At 35.3% G+C, this 15737-nt stretch overlaps 1 long non-coding RNA gene across 4 annotated transcripts in view; it reads left to right on the forward strand.

Moving 5' to 3' along the window:
- Positions 1–15737, forward strand: part of LOC101710023 (uncharacterized) — a 478704-nt gene that overhangs the window by 2878 nt on the left and 460089 nt on the right. For 3 of the 4 annotated variants that reach the window (XR_015441555.1, XR_015441554.1, XR_015441553.1), the window contains exon 2: positions 2585–2639. The exons of the other annotated variant lie outside the window; for it this stretch is intronic. This is a non-coding gene — a long non-coding RNA (uncharacterized LOC101710023). The remainder of the gene's footprint in view (positions 1–2584; positions 2640–15737) is intronic. 4 annotated transcript variants of the gene reach the window in all.

The following is a 15737-nucleotide window of genomic DNA, read 5'->3' on the forward strand; positions in this document are numbered from 1 at the left end:
TATAAAAACACCTTCGGCTAACATACTTAATGGTGAAAAACTTGAAACATTACCATGAAAATCAGGAATAAGGAAAGCATGTCTCTTCTCATTACTCTTTTTAACATCATATTGGAAGTTCAAGCTAATTTAATAACACAAAAAGAAACAAAAGGGAGACATATTGTGAAGAAAAAAATAAAATTGCAAAAAAAAAAGAAATAAAACTGTCCTTGCTCATAGATGACTTGGTTGTTGTATCAGTCAGGATTCACTAGAGGAACAGATAATACAATATGATATGATATAATGAAATGTATTATATGATGTGATGTGATGTGCTGTGATATGATATAGTATAGCATAATGTAATATAAAATGTAAAGACTTTTAGAGTGGGCTTACAATGGCTACTGCAGAGTGAGGGGTGGAAGAATGCAAAATGGCCACTTGCACACTGGAGAGCTGAAGGATCCAGTAAAAAGTTAATGACCTGCAGCTTATTGCAGAGTCCAGTGTGAGTTTGTATGGGAAAGTTGAAGGGTCTGTAATAGAAGGGTGAAGAGTCTGCACTGGAATCCTGAAGGAAGTGGAAACAAATATTCAAGGGTGATTGTGCAGATCTCCTCCAAAGAAGCAAAAAAGGATAGTTTTTCTTCTTCCTTCCATTTTTATTCCATCCATGCTACAACCCTATTGATTACTGTCACCCACATCCAGGGTGGGTCTTTTCTCTTCAGTTTGAAGCTTACATATCACTCATCCAGACACATCCAGAACTGTGCTCCACTGATCTGCTAGGCATTTCTTAACCCATTCAAGTTGACATCACAATTAACTATCACAGTTGTTTATGTAAGAAATCTGAAAGAATTGACAAAAACATTTTTGGAACTAGTAAGAAATTATAGCAGGGTCATAGGATACAAGGTTGATATACAAAATCCAATCACTTTTCTATATATCAGAAATGAAAATTTGGAATTGAAAACATTATTTACATTAGCACTCCATAAAAATGAATTTCATAGATATAAAGCTTAGGTATACCTATTCTCAAAATATGTACCAGATTTATCTGAAGGAAACTATGAAACTCTGATGAAAGAAAAGAACCAACTAAATAAAGATACTCCATGTTTACCTATAGGAAAACAATATTTTTAAGATATGAGTTCTCCCTATAACCTATAGATTCAATGCAATTCTAATCAAACCAGTAAGTTATTTTGTAGATATTGACAAACTGATTCTAAAGTTCACACAGAGAGGCAGAATAGAGAACTCGATATTGAATGCCAAGAAAAAAATCAGAAGACTGGCACCATGTGACATCAAGCATCAGAAAACTACTGCTGTGGTTTGGTATGGTTTATCTCCCAAAGGTTCATGTGCCGGCAGCATGGTCTTCAGTGTGGCAGTATTGGGGTGGTTGAGCCTTTAACAAGTAGGGCCTAGAAGAAGATAATTATATCCTAGATGTTCCACCCTCATGAATGGATTAATGTTTTGGAGTGGGTAAGGTTTTGTGGGACTAGCTTACTTGCCACAAGAATGGTTTGTTATAAGTAAGCCTAATGCCTCTTCTGAATTCCTTTTGTACATATACTCCCACATGATGCCGTCCATCATGAAGCTCTAAATTGATCACACAATTGACAAAGAAGTTTTTCTAGCTTTCTGCCCCAAGATATTGTAGGATTTTAGAAACCTAACATAATTGTGCTGTTACTGTATGGCAGATTTAGAAGCCAGAGACTCAGTGTGCTTTGCTAGTCTGTGGACACATGTAGACCAAGCTGCTTAGCAAAACTCTTTGTAATAGACTCAACAATTATTATTTAAAAACAAATTTGCAGGTTAGGCTGCCCCCAGAGCTGTTGCAGAAAAATAATTATCCACCTGCTCTGGGGAGAAGTGTCAGGAGTCCTGTGCTCCAAAGACGGACCAAGCTACTGTCACCATCAATGCTTGTTCCTCTACTCTTGGCTCTGTCTCCAGTGTCTACAAAATGTGCTTGTATTTTTGGTTTTATACGTGGTCATTTCCTTGCCTTTTACAAAGATGAGTGCCTGGGATTTTGTGAAGCTGTAGATTGTCTTCACAATGTGTCTGGAGTTTTTCCTCACATTATAATATTAATAGTTACCAGTACTCCAGTTCTCATCTCTAAGCAAAGCTGTCTTTCATTCTAACACCTTTTTTTTTTAAATTTAATTTTTTTTTCTTTTTTAGGTTTTTTCTTTTTGTGACTGGATCTTACTAGGCAGTTCAGGCTATCCTTGAACTCACTATTTAGCCCTGGCTGGCCTTGAACTTGTGGCAATACTCTTGACTCAGCCTCCTGAGTACTGAGATTATAGGTATACCCCACCATGCCCGGCTTGAAAAAAATATAACAGTGAAATACATTGCTGTTAATCCCCCCCACACTTGTCCTATCATTTCTGCCACTGTCTGAAGCAGTTCTGGAAGTCTTCCTTCATGTCCTTAGTTGCTCTGTCATAACACCATTAAAGGGCTCCTTGACATTGTGTGCGTATTAAATCTCATTGCATGTTTTCAACCCTGTGAAGAAGATACCTTGTTTATCTCTGTTTTACAGAAGGAGCAACTGACGATTTGAGAGTTTATGTGTCTTAGTCAAGATCACACAGCTGGTAGGTAAAGAAATCACCCTCCTTAATTTACTAACCCATTTGTACTGCTTCCATAAACTTCTATGTGCTTCTACAAAATTGTGGAGCCTTGGATTTTTCTTAGCCGACAGGCTTTCAGGTTCACAAGCTTTAAAATAGGCCAGGAACATAATCCTACCTTCATGAGAATTACTAATAGAAGATTAACCTGATTTTGTTGTCTCAGCCCTATAACCACCAAGCTGTACCAGAACTGATCTCCAGAGAGTGCTATTTCCACTGTGCCTGTCAGGTTGGTCCTTCAGAAGAGACGACAGTGTTGTCTAGCACTTACTAAGAAATCCATTCCAATAGGAATGGAATATAGGAATAGGAATTTATTGGAATGAAATTCATATACTATAAAAATCTAATTTTTAATGTACACAATTCAGTTGTTTTTAGTATTCCTCAAAATTGTAAATCATCAATTTTATAACATTTTCATCACTGCTCTCCATTTGGATCATTTCCACTTTTTGACTTATGAAAAATGCCGTTATGAACATCTTAGACATGTGTTTTCAATTTTCTTTAGAAATAGAATTACTCAGTTTTTGGTAACTTTATATTTAACATTTTAAGGAATTGCCAAACTATTTTTCAAAGTACTGTACTAGTGGGCATAAAGTTGTGTTTCATTATGGTTATGATTTACATTTCTCTAATGGCTAATAATGTTGACTATATTTTCATGTTTATTGCCCATTTGTATGTCTTATTTGGGGGCATATCTGCTCAAATCCTTTCTTTATTTTTAAATTGGGATTTCTTTTTATTTTTGAGTTGTAAGAATTATTTGTATTATGCTGGATACAAATTTCTCATCAGATGAATGATTTGTAAATATTTTCTTTTATTACATGGAGAAATAGGAATGCTATTTTGTCACTTTCTTGATGATATATTTCAAAGCACAAAAGTTTTTAATATCCTAAGGTAGAGTCATGTCTAAAAAACTATTATTTGGCCCAAGGTCATGAAGACTTATGCCTATGTTTTCTTTTGAGGTTTTTATAGGTTGGTCTTTTAGTTTGGTCATTGATCCATTTGAAGTTAGTTTTTCTATGTGGTGTGAGGTAGGGCTCAAAGTCATTCTCTTGTATATCTAGTTGTCCTGACATCCTTTGTTAAAGACTTTCTTCCCTATTGGATTATTTTGGTACTCTTATTGAAAATCAGTTAACCTTAAATATTTTGTTTTTTTCTCTTAGATTCTCAATTCTATTCAGTTGGTATATGGCTAGTCCTATGCAGGTACCAGTATCTTGGTTATTGTAGCTTTGTTTTGATAACTGTGGCTACTTTGAAATTGGGAAGTAATGTATAAGTCTTTCAATTTGTTTTTCATGTCAAAGATGGTTGTGAAAATACTATCTTTCATTTCCACTGTAGCTTTTAAAATTAGTATTCAAGCTATTAATTTTATATTTTAATTTTGCACTGAGTCTTAATGGTTTATTTATCTTAATGTTCCCAATATTTGTTTTATTTCCAATTAATCCTTTTTGGTTTTCATAAATAAAATCTTATTATCTGAAAATAAAGAAACTTGATCTCCTTCTTTCCAGTATCAACAATCACATTTAATAATATTAATAACCATTTCATCTAATTAATGAATATACCTTCAAAATGTTAAATAACAGTGTTGATAACAGCATCATTGTTTCAGTGTAAATCTAAAAATATTAGTCTCATAATGATAGTTTTTCACACAGTGATGTATTTGGTCATGACAGAAGAGAAGCCTTACATTCCTGTTTTTCTAATTAAAAAAATTGATGTTAGCTTTTTTTATATTTTTGAGACAGGCTGCTCAGGCTGCCCTTGAACTCCTGGTCTTAGCCTCCTTTGTAGTGCCACTACAAGTGGCTCTTTATGTTTGATTTTACAAATGTCTTTTTATCATTTATTGAGGTAATTAACTTTTTCTCCTTTGACCTTTTAACACAATGATTTGTTGATATTTAATCAAGTTTGCATTCCCAGACTAAACTGGTTTGGTCACAATGTTGTGGTTTTTAAAAATATTGCTTGATTTTATTTTCTAATATTTTTATTTAGGATTCTTTGTTTTTGGAGACAGGATCTCACTATGTAGTTTTGGCTGATCTCAAATTAATGATCTTCATGCCTCAGCCTTCTGAGAATTGGGATTATTTAGGATTTTTTAAACAATATTTGAGTGAAATTGAAATACAGTTTTCTGTGAAGTTTTGGAATCATTGTTACATGGTTTATACAAATACTTGGGACTCTATTTGTTCTGGGAAATTTAATGAATATTTAAATGTTTATTCAAATGTTTATTCTTTTAAGATTTGAAAGAATTCATCTGTAAAACTCTCTAGTGTCTCTCTCTTTGGGAGACATTTAGTCTTAGGCATTTTAAAAAATATTTTTCAGATCTTGATTTGTGTTTTTTGTTCTTTTCTTTTTTTGGAAAAAGGGTCTCACTCTGCAATTCAGGCTGGTTTTGAACTCACTATGTAGTCCAGGCTGGTCTTGAACTCATGGCAATCCTCCTGTCTCAGCCCCCCAAGTGCTGGTATTACAGGTGTTCACCACGACATTGGGCTGTTATTTTCTCTTAAATATCACAAAGTTTTTAAGAATCATTTTTGTCAATGGAGCTATTTTCTCCATTTTCCTTTTTTTTTTTTCTAATATGGAATAAAGCTATTTGATAATATGATAAAATCTTTTCCAGAGTTAGGAGTTTCCTTAGATTGCCTACATCTTTTTGATTTATTTTTGGTAATTTATATTCTTATCAAAAGTCATGAATTTTTCCTAGATTTTTAAACTTATTAATGAGGAGTCTAATTTACCCCACTACTGGTATTTTCTTTTTTTTTTTTGGTACCAGGGGTCAAACTCGGGACCTTGTGCTTGTGAGGCAGGCAGCAGCACCACTGAGCTGAATCTCTGGCCCTAGTATTTTCATTTTTATTCTTAATTATGTGTATTTATACTTTCATTTTGCCCTTTTCCCATTTTATCATAATAATATCAGGTAATATTATTTTTACTATTTTAGAATTTATTGAGCTTTTATCTGTGGCCATCATAGGACTGATTTTTGTGAGCAAATGATTTAATCTTCTTGCTGCAGAGTATTCCTGTTTGGCATTAAGTGAGCTGAATGCTTCTGGAAGCAGACTGAGTTCTCATGGACACATATTATTTTTTAACCAATGCAGCTTAGAGTCCTGCAGTAAGTATCTCAAGAGCAGCACCAATGACTGAGCCAGAAAGCTGATCTGAAGTGCGGAATCCCAGACCTCTCCCCAGACTTACTGAATCACAATGATCATGTTTACCAAGATCCACTACTGACACATGTGCGGATTCAAATTCTAAAGAATTTCATATTTTAAGTTATAATATTTTATTTAGTGGCTAATATCCTCCAAATCATATATTATTTGTTACTGTTGCCCTTTTAAATGAACCAAATCTTTCATCGAAAAGAAAACAAAAAGTTTTATAAGGCACCGAGAACAGTATAAAATTGCTACCACTTTTTGAAAGATGTAATTACAGCTGGGGCTGGCTCCTGACCGCACTCTGATGTCATTCTTTCCTCCATCTCCCTTTCCTTCATGCTGTTTGGAAACTGATTAGGACCTAGGGATTTTGGCTCTGCAGCCCCTTAGGACATGTTTGCACCCCCCTGGACTGCAAACTCAAGTGTAATAACAGTGTTTTGTGTGTTTTTCTGTGAGGCGCAGGCTTGGCTGAAGCCATTAGGCAGTGATGCCAATCCTTGGGCTGAGCATCAACTGAAAGAAACAAACAGTACATTCTTCTCTTCTCACAGCATGCAGAGTTAGGCAACCATAAGAAAGGAAGTGCAAGAAAGAGCAACAACCTGGTAATCACTGAGGAGTTTGACAGATTAGGATGGGCATGAGTCAAGGCAGTTGTATTATGTCTCAGGAATCGGGGCTTTTCAGGAAAACTTCATGAGAATGTATTCAATTCTCACTATGCCAAGCCAAGGGCCTCTCTCAAGGGAAATGTCTTAGCATCTAAATATCTGGCAAATATTCTAGGTTTTCTAGGCGGTGACATTTTATTTTTGTGAAACTAACATGTTGGGGATATCTCTGGCAAGGAAGAAAGGAGTAGATGAATCACAGAAGCCTCTCCTTTCAGGTCCTGTTAAGATATTTCAGTTGGGCAGCTTAATCATACTCAGGAGCAGAAGCACCTCTAACAGGAGTATAATTTTTGATTATCTCAGAAAAAAGAAAAAGAAACCTGGTTCTTGGTTCAGCTAATTCCCTGGTTGAGCCTGAATCCTCATACTGATGATAATTGTCATGAAAAATATATGCAATTGCAAACAATTGCAAAAGGGTGTGAGAAATCAACAATGCCTTGCCCACAAACATCTGAAAAATTCTGAGAACAAGTTTTGATTGATATAACTCCTTTATGTTTTTATCAATTGTTTCTTAGGTTGTTTTATTGCCAGACTGTATTAGTCAGCTTTTCCTTGTTGGGACACAATACCTGACATATATGGCTGTGACAGTTAACTGATTGTGTCAACTTGAGTAAGAAATGCCCAACTAAATTGGCTCAGCACAGTTCTGAGTGTGGAAGATTCACCCACCTTAGGGAGGGTTGTCTCTAAAATGGTATAAAAAGGAAATGAAGAAGGAAGGCAGGCTTTTGTTTCTTCGGAGGAGCACCAGTCTTCATCTGCACCTTGGACAGTGTCTCCTGGCTTCCAGCACAGACTCTTTGACCTCTAGCACAGACCCTTCAGCCTTCCATTGCACACCCTTTGGCCTCCAGACATGGACTCTCATGGGACTCTATAGTGAGCTCCAGGTCTTCTATTGGATCCTTTGAATCTCCTGGGCATAGGCAGACCTTTTGCACTCTTTTACATCTGACTCTGTGCACGGCTGTTGTAGGTCAATCTTGTAAATTCTTACATATATTTTTGTATATCCTGCATTAAGTCTGTCTAGTAAGCACCCACTGATACAATGGCTTAAAGGAAGATTTATTTATTTTTTACTTTTGGTACTGGGGATCAAACTTAGGACCTCACACTTGCCAGGCAGGTGCTATACCCCTGAGTTAAGTCCCCGGCCCAAGGGGATTTTGATTCACAGATTCAGAGATTTCAGTTCATGGTTGGCTTGTGGGCAGAAGCATCATGATAGAAGGGTATGGCAGAGGAGAACTGCTAATCCATGGCAAGCAGGAAACAGAGTAGGGTCCGAGGCCCAGGAGGTAAGGGGCAGGGATCAGATTTAGTTAGTCCCTAAGATCACACACTCATGAGCTACTTCCTTCCTCTTGTTCCTCTTTCCTTCTTTGGTGTCCCACTTTTTTCTCTTCACTGTATTTCCCTGACTCCATCTCTGGGAGTCCTAGGAGCATTAATCATTCATTATCCAAAACATCTCTTATGCACCACACACCATGCTGAGTGCTGTGGAGGTTAGAAAGATTAACATAACATGAACCTAAACCTTAGCTAGGGGAATGAGCTTATCTATGCACATATAAAGATGACCACACACATGTATACTATGCTATAAATGTAAGTATTATAAAATTCAGACAGATAAGGATCACTTTTATTTTGGATGGTCAAGGAAAGACATTCCAGGGAATATGGATATGAAGACCGGGTAGAAATCAATAGCTAAGATATTGACATTTCTTGAAGCAAAGCAAATGTTGCTAAACCCAGGACGAATTCCTCCTGGATCTATATTTCTTTTAAATTCTTTCTAGTTCAAAGTGAAATACTTGATATCTTGAACAGATTTTGATTATGTTTACAATTTTTTTCTTAATACTATCTGTGCAGAAATATTGCTTTTTTTTGGAGACAGGGTCTTGCTATACATTCTAGGATGGCCTTGAACTCACTATCTATTACAGGCAGACCTTGGACTAATGGCAGTCTTCCTGCCTCAGCCTTTCTAGTGCCAGGATTACAGGCATGCACCACCACACTAGCATGTACAAAAATATTTCTGAGAGTGCTTTATGTATTAGTAATTTTTATTGCATATTGAGTATCTAAAATTTAAATTTCCAAGTTATCTATTAATTCACTAGAATTTCTCATATTGGCCCACATAGGAAGCATCTTTTCTAAAGTTCTAGCTAATTCAATCCAATAACAAGTAGTGAAATTGAGGCAGTAATACCCCTACCAACTAAGAAAAGCCTAGGACCTGATGGATTCACTGCTGAATTCTAAAGACCTTTAAAGAGATTATAACACTAATACTCCTCAAACTCTTTGATGAAATTGAATGGGAAGGAATGCTTCCAAACTAATACTCTTATCCCAAAACCAGACAAAGACTCAACTAAAAAAGAAAGGTATAGGCCAATCTCTTTAATGAACATAGATGCAAAGATCCTCAATAAGATATTGGCATCAAAATTATCATACATCATGACCAAGTAGGTTTCATCCCAGGGATGCAATGATGGTTTAACATACACAAATCAGTAAATATAATATATTGCATAAACAGAAACAAGAACAAAAACACATGATCATATCAATAGTAGATGCAGAAAAAGATTTTGACAAAATTAAACATCTATTCATGATAAAAACCCCGAAGAAAATAAATATAGAAGGGCCTTACCTCAATTTGATAAAAGCTGTTTGTGACAAACCAATGGCCAACATCATATTAAATGGGGAGAAGCTAAAAGTTTTCCCTCTAAAATTAGAAACAAGACAAGGATGTCCACTATCACAACTTCTGTTCAATATGGTGCACAAAACATTAGCCAGAACAATCAGGCAAAATAAAGAAATAAAAGTGATATATATATATGGAATCAAATATGAAATAAAAAATCAAATATGTATATGATATGAAATTATCATTATTTGCAGATGACATGATCCTTTACATAGAAGACCCAAAAAATTCCACCTAAAGATTTTTAGAATTAATAACCAAATTCAGCAATGTAGCAGGATAGAAAATCAACATGCAAAAATTAATAGAATTCCTGTATACCAATAATGAATTCATTGAGAAAGAGATTACAATACCATTCTCAGTAGCATCAATAAAAATTGAATTCTTAGGAATTAACCAAGGAAGTAAAAGATCTCTACAATGAAACTGTAAAACTCTGAAAAAGGAGATTGGTGAGAGTATCAGAAAATGGAAAGATATTCCCTGTTCCTGGATAGGCATAACCAATACTGTCAAAATAACAATACTCTCAAAACTGATATACAGGTTTAATTCAATCCCAATGAAAAAACTGATAACATTACCCACAAAACTAGAGAAAACAATCCTAAAATTCATATGGAATAAGAAGAGACCCCAAATAGCAAAAGCAATCCTGGGCAACAAGAGTGAATCAGGAGGCATCACAATACTTAACTTCAAGTTATACTACAAAGCTATTGTGATAAAACAGCTTGATGTTGGCACAAAAGCAGGCATATGAATTAATGGAACAGAACAGAGGATGCAGAAACAATTGCAGACACATTCAGCTACCTGATATTTGACAAGGGAGCAAAAAACATACACTGGAGGAAAGAGAGCCTCTTTAGCAAATGGTGCTGGAAAAATCAGCTATTCACATGCAGAAGATTGAAGCCAGACCAGTGGTGAACCTATGGGACACATGCCACAGCAGGCTGTTCATATCATTGAAAGCTCTAAAAGGCTCACCATCAGTGAGCTAGACCCATATCTCTCACCATGTATTAAACTAAAATAAAAATAGATCAAAGATCTAAATGTTAAAACAGAAACACTAAACCTGCTGAAAGATAAAATAGGTAAATCACTTGAAGTCATAGATACAGGCAAGGACTTTCTGAACAGAACACCTTGATGAAATAACTTCAAGAGTCAACAGATAGGATTATATCAAATTAAAAACTCTTGCATAGCAAAAGAAACAACCAACAGAGTGAAGAGACAACCTACAGAATGGAAAACATTTTTGCCACCTATTCCCCAGAGGACTAATATTTGGTATATATATAAAGAACTAAGAAAAAAATAACTTCCCAGAATACTACACTGTTATAAAGAAAGATAAATTTGAGTCATTTGTAGTAAAATGGATGCACTTTGAAAACATAATATTAAGTGAAATAAATCAAATGCATAAGCTTAAATAGCATAGAGCTTCTTTCATATGAGAAATTCAAAGAATAAATAAAGCAAAGAGCAAAATGAAAAATAGATAAAAGGAAACAAGAAGATATATCTTTTATAAATAAGAATGAGACCAAGAGATGAGTTAAGGGGGAAGGAGAAAGGAATATAAAATAACTAAGCTGTGTTATGTACATGCATCAACTGTCCACAAGGAGTATAATCATGTGTCACAAATATGAATTAATAAAAATGAAAATAGGGAAAGGGAATCTAGAGATGGAGAGAAGTGGGAGGAGAGGGAAACTGGAACAAAAAGAATCAAGATATGCCATGTACATGTACCTACTCCCAAAATCAAATGTAAGCATTATGAACTCAAAGATGTACTAGTAAAAAAAATAAAGTCTTAATTATACAATTGATCCTCTTGGTTTTTTTCTCATCTAAACCAAATATATTTAAGTTGTGGATACTATACCATATTAAAATATTGGGGGAAATTATTTTTCTTTAGCTGAGTGTGTGTGTGTGTGTGTGTGTGTGTGTGTGTTTCTGGGGATTAAACCCAGGCAACACTGAACTATATCCCTAGGCCTTATTTATTTACTTATTTATAGGCATGGCAACAATGTTACCCAGGCTGGCCTTGTAATTACAATCCTCAGCCTCCTGAATAGCTGCGATTATGGTTGTGTGCCACTGCACATGGCCTGAATATCTTTTTTAAAAATTTAACTCTTTAAAATTAGTTCATGTATGTAATACATAACATTTGCATTCTTTGTGAGGTGGTGGTACATATACATAACATATCTTTTTTTTTTTAAGGAAGTTAAGGGTTTTTTTTCCCCCATTAACTTTATTGGTACATTTTAGGTATAAAATACAGTTACATTCATCATTGGGATCTTGTACCATTACATGAGTCTCTTGGTTCTTATTTTTTCCCCTTCCCTTGCCCTCTCTTCACCCCCTCCACCCTTCCCTATTTGCAAAGACCTTGTTTCCATTTTTTCCCTCTTTTCATATTTGTTCCTTTCCCTTTTTTCCCTTCCCCTACCCCTCCCAATTCCCCTGCTCTTTTAGACTTTTTCTTCCTGTTACACAATATCGGTTATACATTTTTTAAATTACAATATTAAGATCTAGGAGACATTACCACACATTATACAGAATTTAAAAGAATATAGAAAGCATATTACAAAAATCTTTTTTGAAATAAATTTGACAACTTCTAAGAAGTAACTTAGAAGACAAATTAATGAAACTAACTCTGGAGGAAATATAAAATATGAATAGCACCTATTAAAGAAAGTATATTCCTAGCTTGAAAACCTACCTATATGACAACAGCAGGCTCATAAACATTTTAACTGATAAATTATATCAAACATTTAAAGCAGAAAAAAGAAGGAACACTTCTCCCCCCATTTTAGGAGATCAACACTGTGCTAATCCTAAAACTGGATAAAGATAATAGAAGAAAAAAGTATGAACAGAGATAGAAATTTGTTTAACAAAACAAACTCTTAGAAGTCAGATCTGGCAGCATGTAGAAAGTGGTTTTATTGTAGGGATAGCAGTGTTGGTTCAGCATTGGAAGATCCACCCCCATAAGTCATCATTTTAACAGAGGAAAGGAGAAAGCCATATGATCCTGTCACTAGTTGGAGAAAGAGTATTGGACTAAATTCAACAGCTGTTCATGGTAAAAGCTATCAGGAGACTAGAAGTAGAACAGAACCTTCTCAACAGATCAAAGACATGTACTCCATACTTCCAACAAAAACTCCTTCTATGAATGGAGACAATACAATGCTTTCTCTCTAAAGTGGGGAACAAGGGCAGATATGCCTACTCTTCATCTGTCCATTAGACTTTGAAACATAGGTCTAAACCAAAATAGTCTGGCAATGAAATGACACAAGTAGGATAGGATTGGCACGGCAGAAGCAAAATCTTTATATGTAGATGAAATGATCATCTACAGAGAAAATACTAAGAAATCTCTAGGAGCCCCTAGAACTTGTACTTGAATTTAGCAGGATTAGAAAACACAAGGTATATATAAAAATTCAGGTCTGTGTATACATGCTATGAATGAAGAATTGGATATTGAAATTGAAAAGTTATGTAGGAGTACAAAGGACCTAGAAAAGTTAAAAAATAAAAACCAAAACAGTCTTGGAAGATTTTAGCACCCAATTTTTAGACTTCTTCTAAAGCTACAGTAATCAAGGCAGTGTTGATGTAAGGAAAGACCTATAGATCATTTGAATAAAACAGAGAATCTAGAAATAGAACCACATATGTATGGTCCACTGAGTTTTGAAAGATTATTTAACATTAGCATTTTATAGAATATAAACTCAATTCAAGAGCTGAGGAAGAGATAGTGTTTTCAGCAAACAGCACTAGAACACCTGGTATCCGTATATAAAAAAATTAACCTCAACCCTTTTTTTCCCTACATGAAAATAACTTGAAGGGATCTATGAACCTAAATATGAAAGCCTAAAAGTATAAAACTTTAAGAAGAAATTGTAAGGGAAAATATTTATGAATTTAGGGTAGGCAAGAATTTCCTAGGATACAAAAAACAATGTATAAAAGAAAAAATTGATAAATGAGATTCCATCAAAATTTAGAACTTAAACAGACATTCTTAAGAGAATGACAAATAGTCCTTAACCAGAATATATTTATAATACATATAACCTATGACCAGAATATATAAAGAACTCTTACAGCTCGTTAATAGACAACCCAATTAAAATGTAGACATAAGAAGATGATAAATAGCCAGTATAGCACAAGGAATGGTGTGCAACTCTAGAATCAGAAAAATATTAATCAGTACAATAATAAGATTGAATTATACACTCATTAGGGAGATGAAGTCAAAAGTTTTCAAAGCCTTGTCATGACATTTTCTTTTTGTTGGATTCTCCCCCTTTGCCTTTAATTTGTCACACCCAATGGATTCATTCTGCTGGGTTTCCTGGGGTTGTGATCCTCATTGTCTTTTCCTAGGGTATTGTCTAAAATTTTTTGGAGTGCCGGTTTGGTATTGATGAAGTTCCTGAGGTGCTCTTTATCATGAAAGTATCTTATTTCTCCATCAATTTTGAAAGATAGTTTTGCAGGGTACATCAATCTGGGTTGGAGGCTGTTTTCCTTTAGGGCTTGAAATGCATCACTCCAAGCTCTTCTTGCCTTGAGGGTCTGCATTGAGAAGTCTGCTGTGATTCTGATGGGCTTTCCTTTGTATGTGATTTGTTTCTTTTCTCTCACTGCTTGTAGAATTTTGTTCTTCTGTTGGATTTCTGGAATCCTAACTCTTATATGCCTATGTGTAGATGTTTTTGGTTAAGGCTAGCTGGAATCCTATATGCCTCACTTATCTGTATGTCAAGTTCATTTCCCCTCCTTGGGAAGTTTTCTGCCATCACTTCTGTGAAGAGTTTTTTTATGTCATCTGCACTCTCTCCTCTTTCTTCATTGATTCCAATCAGTCTTATGTTATTCTTCTTTGCATCGTCTAGCAGCTGCTGGATTGATTTCTCATGTTCCCTTATAATTTTAAAGCAATTTTTCTTTTCCTCCTCACTAATTGCAATCTTATCTTCTATATGTGAAATTCTATCCTCACATTGGTTCATTCTGCTCTGCAGACTTTCGATGGAGTTTTTAATCTCTTGGAAATCTGTTTTTGTATCTGTTTTATGGATTCCATTTGTTTCCTATGTTGGGATTCCATCATGTTCCTCAGATCCTCTATTTTTTTTTATCTGTGTCTTCTCTAGATTTATTAACCATGTCTTGCACCATGAGCAAAATCTTTGCTGTTATCTGAGAAATTATTTCTGATTTCATTTTTCCCAGATCCTCTTTTGTTGCCAGTTCAGAGAGTCCAGGTGATTGAGTGTCAGAGTGTTCCATCTTGTTTCCCTTTGGGGTTGCTGTAGGTGATCTGGAAGTCTGTTTTTGAGGCTTCTTTATGTGTCTTCTCATTTCCACTGGAGGGGGTGCTTCTGGCACCCATGCGGCTCACCTTCTCTGCCCTAGAATCTTGGGATGGCAGCTGGGGAGCTTCCTTCTGGGTGCTGGGACCAGGTGAGCTTCTCTGCTCTAAGAGCCTGGGATGGAGGCAGGGAACTTCCTTCTGGGTGCTGGTACGGGCTGAGCTTCACTCTACATAACATATCTTGATTCCTTTTTTCTACCCCCATTCCCTTTGATCCTCCCTCCTCCATCCATCTCTTGATACCCTTCCCTTTTTGTTTTTTGGTCTGTCTTTTATTTTGCACTTTATTTATGTCTTGGGTTTCTTATGTAAGAGAAACCATGTGATATTTAAGCTTGTACTGTATGTCTGATTGACTTCACTTAACATTATGGTCTCAAGGTACACCCATTTTCCCACAGATGATTCAAGTTTATTCTTTATGGCACAATAGTATTCCACTGTATAAATATCATGCATTTTGTATCCATTCATCTGTTGATGGACATATAAGTTGCTTCCAAGATTTATCTATTATGAACTGCGTTGCTATAGACATGGGCATGCACATACCACTGTAATATCATGTCTTTGACTCTTTTGGGAAGATACCTAGAAGGAGAATATCTTCTAGAAGAATAGGTCAAATGCAATTTCTATTTTTAGTTTTTGAGGACTTTCCATACTTGCTTTCATAGTGGTTGTACCAGTTTACACTCGCACCAACAATGAAACTTTTCTTTTTCATGCAGCCTCTTCAGCATTTATTTTTATTTGATTTCTTGAAGATAGCCATCCTTTCTGGAGTAAGATGGAATCTCTCTGTTGCTTTAATCTATATTTCTCGAGTGTCCAGAGATGTTGAAATTTTTTCATATTTTTATTGGCTATTTGTACTTCTTTACCAGAGAATTATCTATTCATTTCAGATGC

Source organism: Heterocephalus glaber, unplaced genomic scaffold (genome assembly GCF_053883595.1).
Source record: "Heterocephalus glaber isolate CG9 unplaced genomic scaffold, H.glaber_assembly_v1.0 deba00001523, whole genome shotgun sequence".
NCBI classification, from domain to species: domain Eukaryota; kingdom Metazoa; phylum Chordata; class Mammalia; order Rodentia; family Bathyergidae; genus Heterocephalus; species Heterocephalus glaber.